Raw genomic sequence first — 8,062 nt, 5'->3', positions numbered from 1 at the left:
TTTATTTCGAACGGACCACCGTTTTTAATTCGTACTGATCAATATTTTTAATTAAACCATTTTCTTTCATCTGACAGAAATATTTTCCACACATAATACACGTACATGAATTATATTACCCATAGCACCGACCTCAACACAAAAATCATCGCCCTACTCTTGTCTAGAACTTTTCAAGCACCCACATGAACACAATAATATTTATCAGAAAAATAAAGTGCTTCCGCACATGGGTACAAAAAAACTTCCAGCACTTGGTCCTGCTCCTTGTCTTCAGTATCAGGTAGCGTGTTTTAGTGCTTCCAGAAGAGGATTGCATTAACCAAAAAAATAAGTATTTTCATTAACCAAAAAATGTTTTGTGTTTTCTTTGGAACTCAACATTGTTTTGCGACGATATTCTAGACTTCTCTCATTTCATTATGAATTGATTATATATAAAAGTTGAACTATACGACACTTTTTAAATGAATCTAACAAGTATTTTCCCCTCTCTAAACTTCAAAAAAATCTGTTGTAAACTAGAGACTAAACAGTTGCAAATACTTTTAAATTGAACTCAAATAAAATATAGGAACTGAACTGAGTGTATTTTTCAGATTTTTGCTAGCATGCATCAAGACATTTTATATATGATTTTACATTAGAACATATACTAATTTCTATGCCAAGTAACTTCAAACAAAACAGAAGTGGAGCTTCATTTACAAGAACAGAACAGAACATATGCTAGTTTAGATCATACAAGATTTTCTCAAATGCTTATTAAGGCATAACACACAACACCTGTTGTGCTATAGGAAGAACACGTAAACAGAGGAAATTGGACAAAGAATCGTTAAGTAGGTGTACTAAAAAGCACACAAAACATGTACTGAAAAAGAACATAACTCCTTAGCGTTTGCATCGGCCTCCTATGGCAGAGGTGAACGGTCTGATCACTGCGTCGTCGCACGGCCTCGTGTGGCAGAGGTGAACAGCTTGTGGTGGTAAGGTTGAACGGCCTGAGCGCTGCATCGTTGAACGGCCTCATGTCGAGGCAGTGAACGACCTGGGCCGTGAAGGTTCAAGCAGGGGGTGTTAAGAGGGTGTGTCGGACTAATTTTGTAGTGTCAGAATCAGTTCTGTAGCTGGTCACCACGCACGCCTACTCAACTGCACCATGCCACCGTCCCACTGCTCATAAGTACACTTGGCGCATGCTCGTTGTCGTTGGATGTACCTTGCATACACACAACAACCACCAATTAGCATGCACAAGTTCATGTACAGTAACATTACAAATTTGCAATGAAACCTAAAAAGATCTGTAATTTGAAATACTTCATTTTACTTTCCAAATACTTTATTTGTTTTGAAATATGAACTTCTATTTTTATTTCCTTAGAACTTATTATGATTTCCCTCCGAACAACAAAAACATGTTTGGTTTACTTACCCATAAAATATTTGAAGTATGTCAAATGAAAAAACATTCTGAGGCCTGGAAGTGAGAAAACACATTACACTCATCGAGGTAGATATCATTCTGTGCGTACCTTGCCACATACCACATCGGATTCCAAGATCCTAGATGAACTTCAGCAAAGTGAAGTGAAACCTTTTTCTAACCTAAGAACTGCAGAAAATTAGCTCAATTTATTTAACCACAACAAATAAACTCTTAAGTACTTCTGGCAAGTATATTTGAATGGACATATCCTTTTTCTAGTTACTGAATTGCTAACTACTCCAAATAAACTTTTAACTACTTGTGGCAAGTATTTTTGAACTGACCTTTTCCATGTTTTTTGTGTGTGTCTTTTCCCAAATCTTTTCCAACCCTCTTCTCTGAACTTTTATATTTATTTTTCACGAACTTTTTAAGTTACCCTAGTTGAACTTCTAGTGTTTTCTTTCTTTTACTAATTTTTCTTTGTCTAGTATCATCTCTGTCTCGTAGTTTCCCATCCATCTCACTATGTTCGAACTTTTGGCAATCTGGAACATGAACTATCTGTGAAAACACATGCTCCAGTATAATCTGAGACGCCAATTCAAGCAAAACAATCAGTACTATTCACATTTATTAACAACAGCTTGAGATGCTCATGTAGAGGCTAGTGCAAGCTACTAGTACTAGGCATCCAGCGTGGTTGGAACAAACTAGATGAACAAATGATTTAACGGGGCAGCACTACATACACAGGCATGAATAGGAACAACGCTATGTACCTGGAGAACGGCCACAACAGCAAGCGACACATGCGACTACGTCAAACTTAACCACGATGAGGCGGCCACCAACAGCGGACCGTCACCGAAGCCCTTATTGAACGAACACATGCGACGAACACCTGCATTTTGTTTTCCTTTTGTTTACTGAATGGTCGTGAAGCTTCACAGTTGGAAGCTTTTATGCATGTCAATCTTTCACAGTTGAAAGTAATCTGAGCTATCTCAAAACATCGAACTGATACATACATGCAAGAACGAAACCGGTACAAGCAATACAAACAATCAATATGAGGAGGAATCTCTAGATGAATAAGAACAGAGCATCAAGAAGATTCATCAAATTCATACCAAAAATATGAGGGGTCACGGTACACCAACCAATAGGCTATGCGGGAGGAGGGCACCACCTACGGCGGGAGGACGGTGTGACCTGCAGTTTCAGTGGTATATGCCTAACAATAATTGGAAGGTAGATGATCAACCAGTGTCGGCCTCCAAGGCCAACAACCTTCTTGACAACACAATGTAGACCGACCAACATGGACTTTGTTGGGTTTAGTTTTTTTATTCACGCACTGTTAGGCGTGCCCATTTTGAACTTACAAAGTTTTATATACCCATATGAACCTTCCTATAGCCATTTTGAACTTACAAAGTTTTTCTTGACGAACTTCCATGTGGTTTGTTTACAAGGAACTTTCATAAAGGAACTTCTCGCGCAATTGCACATGTACTGGTTATATTTTCTCCCGAAGCCAGAATGGTTTTCATATGTTTCGTACACTATGGTGATGAATATAAACAACGGGTGAGCACCAAGACAGCTCCAACATGGGATCCCTTTCCCCAAGAGGAAGCAATAGGAATTATTGCTTAGAAAATAAGCAAGTGCAAGTATGAGGAGAGTAACAAGAGTTGTACTTTTGGTGTAAGCATACATGAGCAGTGCTTGCCCAGAGGCCGCAAAAGGGGCAACGACCTGTGCTGGTTGCAGGAGCTGGACTGACCACCTAGGCATCACATCAAAGTCATTAGCAAGATTAACCACTACTTTTTACAAGAATTAGCCAGCAATTAAAAGGGTGAGAAATAAGAGTTCTAGTAATTATAATTTCCAAACACTAGTAGCAACCACTGTTTCGGTTCAGTTTCCTATGAATAAAATCAACACCACGTCTCTTTATGAATAAAGCAGCATGCATTATGTCAAGGCCATGTCCACACTTCCTCGCACAACGATTCAAAATCCTCTCAGATAAGCTCGAACAGGTTGCTATTCTCAAGCTATTTGATTTTCACACAAAAAGTTGTGAGCAGATAAACTTACACATTAAAAAGAGAGTATCAATTTCTCAATCGCTAGAGAAAATAACACGAGAGCGGTGCCAGCTTCCCTGTAAACCCACACCTACGCCCACCTAATCCAGCAGCGATCGAGCCAGACGAGAAGGAGCCAGCATTGAAGCACTTGGGGGAATGAAGAAACGGAATCATCTGGGTTCCATGTATAAATCATGGGAGCTCCTAGGAATTTTATCCAACACAACCAGCGCCTACTACTGTGAGCACCACATTTGCAGCTGCAGGAACACCGCCAACTGAACGGACTCTGGTGGCGGTGCTTAACGGCCTAGGTGGCTGAGTTTGAACGGCATGGGCGCTGAGACGGTGGAGCGGCGCGCGTCTGTAGAAAGGCATGGCGGCGCACGTCGACGAGGAGGCGGGGGGCGCGCGTCGGCAGGGAGGTGGGGGTGCGCGTCCGCAGGAAGGCGTTTAACAATGAATGAATTACAGTACCAACACTTAATGTTTTAGATTTCCTTGGCACAACAAGTTAGTACATCTAGCAATATAGGCCAAATAAAATCCATAGACTACAGATTGAGTAAAATAAGAATTGAAATGAACTAAAACTAAAATAAGAATTGAACTGAAATAAACTTGGATATTGTACTGAAATAAAATAAGAAACTTTGACTAAACTAAAATGAGAATTTGAAATTGGACTGAACTAATTTTTTTTGCTGAACTGATCATGAAATAACAAGAATCAATTTGTTCTGGAAATGTATTTTAAGCATCAAGTCCACGAGGTTTGAGAAGTTACAGAATCATTTTTAGTTTCAAGCACAATTGCAATTCAGAATTGCTAACATAATTTCAAGGTACTATGCAAAAAAACACATTACAGTATATTGAGATGTCAACTACATGTACCATCTCAATACAGTATAAAAAATGAATCAATAGTAAGAAACAAGGTAGTAACAATCCTAACTCTGCATAGTTTTGGGATTTGTAGAAGTCTGAACATGGTTATCATAGTTAATTAGTTATTGTGTAAGCAGGATGTGTTTACACACACCTATAATTAAGAATTGAACTGAACGACCCATTTTTCTTGTACTGAAGCTTGTTTTCAGAATTCGTATCAGTGGCTTATTAAACACATGCATCAACATCGAGGAACACTAGAAAAAAGGACACCGCTGTACAGGAACTACAGTGGACAGATCCAGAGGAGAAATCCTCAAGCAAAAATCAAGAGAGGTCGCAATCTCCATGGAAGATGCCGACGTACCCCTGCTCTATCTCCTCCCACTCCTTGCATACAAACACATACCAGAGAGAGAGAGAGAGAGGATGAGAGGGAGATGACTGAGACGGATCGAGGGCGGACACGGGGTGGCCTGCGAGCAGCTCTTCTCGCGACCAGCAGCAGAGTGTGATGTTGTACTGTCGAGGCAAAGTTCCTCGACCCAACGGCTCCACGCGCAGCCGCTGAGCGCAGGCCATGGCGCGACAGCAGAGGGTGGCGCATGGGAGTGAAGCTGCGGCCGTGGCGCGAGTGAGGGGTTCCGAGGATGGCGTGGAGGAGTACAAGAACTGAATATAGCACAAATGTTGAACTTGCAGGTTCCATACGCAAGCTAGACATGAACAGGGCGGTGCGTGACCAGAGGCGGTAGTGGAGACACGGCGCGGCATGCTAAGGCAGACGCGGTGGGGGAAGGCGGCCGACGGTGGCTCGCCAGAGGAATGCGGCCAGCGGTTGCTCGCCGGAGGAAGGCGGCCAGCGATGGCTCGCGCGAGGAAGACAGCCGGCGGTTGCTCGCTGGAGGAAGGTGGCGGGCGGTGGCTCGCGCGAGGACTTGAACTGATCCTCGGTGGGGCAGAGAGGCAGCGGCGCGGTGGGGCAGAGGGCCGGCGGCGTGATGGGGGAGAGGGCCGGCGGAGCGGTGGGGGAGAGGGCCGGCGGCGCGGTGGGGGAGAGGGCCGACGGCGCAGTGGCCTAGAGGGGCGGCGGCGCTCGGGAGGAAGGCGGGGGTCGTAGGGTGTGACGGGTTGCGGGGGGCTCGTGCGGGGCGAGTTTTCGTGGATCACCTCCTTATAGGGCCGAGGGTAACAGAATAGTCCAGCCCCATATATATTCATTACTCAAGATGCAGAATAAATTATTGTTTATTTAAGGTAATCTTGCAATCGTTTTTTAAATAAATTAGGTTTATAATATAAAAAGTTAAGTGTATATTGATTCAATATGTAAAATTTGATATAAAAAATAAAAAAATAGGTTATAAGACCGGAAAAATCACATTTATGTACGTTTTACACTATATTCTTACATTCGCAATTTTACGTAACATAAAATAATTTTTACGGTGAGTATATTTTCTTACGTTCTCTTTTTATGTGTGAAATAAGACAAAATTTACGAAACATAAAAATATGTTGCATTGATGTCAAATTAGAAAGGGGATGAAGAATAACTATTCCCCACCCAGGGTGACGAATAGCGTGACCCCTCATTCACACACATGTTCCCATTCTTTAAATGAACAACTTTTTACTCACCTATATCTAGACTGAGAGCATATTTCCGAGAGAGACTGAGAGCATGCGGTTAATTAGATGATGAGTGAGAACGATCGACAGAGCACGTGTGGTTGGCTAAATATCTAACTAGATCTAGTTGTTGGGGGAGGAGAGATGAATCTAGCTAGCTAACTAATGGAGAGGGGTTCTGGTAGATGGGGCATTAATGGGGAGAGAGAAGAGAAGTGAGAAAGAGATAGGCCATTTATGGAGGAGGGTGCCATTAATGAGGAGAGAAGAGAGGTAGGAGGAAGAGAGAAGAAGAGAAACAATGATGGAGCTAGAGGGGAGAGGGGAGAGGGAAAAGGAGGGGGAGAGGGAAAAGTGGGGTAGAGAAAGGGAAGGGGTGAAAAAGGTGGCACCAGCCGCAACTAGCAATAGCGCTGCTTTGCAAAAAGCGCTGCTGCTATTGGACTTAGTAGTGGCGCTTTCCAGGAAAAGCTTTGCTACTAAGTGGGGGCCACTAGCAGTAGCGGTGCGTAAAAACAGAGCGCTGCTACTAAACTGTTAGTAGTAGCGCTTTTTCTGTACACCGCTACAACTACAAAAATAGTCGATGGCCTCGTCTGGTCCCACATAGTAGTAGCGCGTTTCTGCTTCATATCGCTACTACTATGAAGTTACTAATAGCGCTCTCCATGAAAAGCGCTACTGCTAAATAGCAGCGGCGTTTACTTCTTTCCAACGCTACTATTATACTACTGTGTATAAGCGTTTTCGTAGTAGTGACAGTAGAGTAGTTATTTATTACAGGGTACAGTACAATAGTTTTACTGAACAGATTTCCATAAGCTTTAGCACTGGAAGATTTCTATAAGAATTAACAATACAAAATGTAAAGGTAACAAGTTTTAGCATATACTAGCTGTGCAAGAGCATTAAACCAAATACAAAAGTCTGAAGGTAACAAGCATTATTAACTAATAACAGTATAAAAAATTGCAAACCATGTACCTTCAAGGTAAATATTATTTCGAACTCGAGGGGACCTAAAAATTGCTATCCCAACACTACAAAAAAAGACACATCCGTGACATTTTGGGTCGAACGAATTTTTTTTGTCATACATATGACACTTCTATGACGATAATTGTGAAAAAACTCGGTATCATTATAGATGTGGTGGGCTCCTACTTCTATGACAAAAAATCATGACAGAAAATAGGCTTTTCGTCCTGGGCGGGCCGGAGACGCAGCTGCATGGCATTCTTTGGGCCGTCCATGACGGAAAAACCATGGTATAAGCGAGGGGGAGGAAAATTTCGGGGAGTTCCCGGTTACGGTGGGAGGTCGGGGGCCGAGCGATGCGCGTTTCTCTCGTACACGTACACGTGTGTGTGCGAGGCATTGGCTCTAACTGAACCCGAGCGAGCCTTTGGGCTCTAACTAAACCCGAGTGATTGCACTGCAGGCTACGCGTTACTGAATCCGAGCGATCGATCGATGGATGTTAACTGAACCCGATCAAGCGATTCCTTCGCTACTGCTGCTAACTGAAGCCGATCGATGCTGCCTCCGGGATGAATAGTGAGCGTTGCGGGGGGTTTGGATGAACAGTGAGCGGTGGCGTTGCCTCTGGATGAACAGGACCCCGTGGTGTGGTGGAGGGCTGGATGAACAGTAGACAGTGGAGGGGTGCCCGTGGAGGGGTGGTTGAATAGGACCCCGTGGTGTGGAGGGATGGATGAACAGTAGACGGTGGATGGGTGGTTGAACAGTAGCCGGTGGAGTAGCGCGCGGTGGAGGCTGGATGAACAGGAGCCCGTGGAGGCTGGAGGAGGTCGACGGTAGCCCGTGGAGGCTGGAGGAGGTCGACGGTGGAGATGAACATTATCCCATGGAGTCCCGTTTTACGGTACGCCACACCCCTCCCGATGAATAGGACCCCCGTTTCGACCGTAGAATGTCCGTTTCGTCCGTTTTGCGGTACGGCACACCGCTTCCGATCAACAGGACCCCCGTTTCGACC

At 43.7% G+C, this 8,062-nt stretch overlaps 1 long non-coding RNA gene across 4 annotated transcripts; it reads right to left on the bottom strand.

The window, feature by feature from the left end:
• Positions 1-683: 683 nt before the first annotated feature.
• Positions 684-5,658, bottom strand: LOC125520982 (uncharacterized). 4 transcript variants are annotated; one of them, XR_007288946.2, is made up of 3 exons: positions 2,566-5,604; positions 1,539-2,336; positions 684-1,222 (listed from the first exon to the last, which is right to left on the bottom strand). It is a non-coding gene; the product is annotated as an uncharacterized LOC125520982 (long non-coding RNA). The 4 variants fall into 4 exon arrangements; XR_007288945.2 differs by having other exon boundaries at positions 1,539-1,618; positions 2,215-5,600; XR_007288944.2 differs by having other exon boundaries at positions 1,539-1,611; positions 2,215-5,600.
• Positions 5,659-8,062: the final 2,404 nt, after the last annotated feature.

This window comes from Triticum urartu, chromosome 7A (genome assembly GCF_056163025.1).
Source record: "Triticum urartu cultivar PI428250 chromosome 7A, HENAU_Tu73, whole genome shotgun sequence".
Classification (NCBI taxonomy): domain Eukaryota; kingdom Viridiplantae; phylum Streptophyta; class Magnoliopsida; order Poales; family Poaceae; genus Triticum; species Triticum urartu.
Note: the sequence above shows the minus strand (reverse complement) of the source record. Positions and strands in the feature narration are given on the sequence as shown.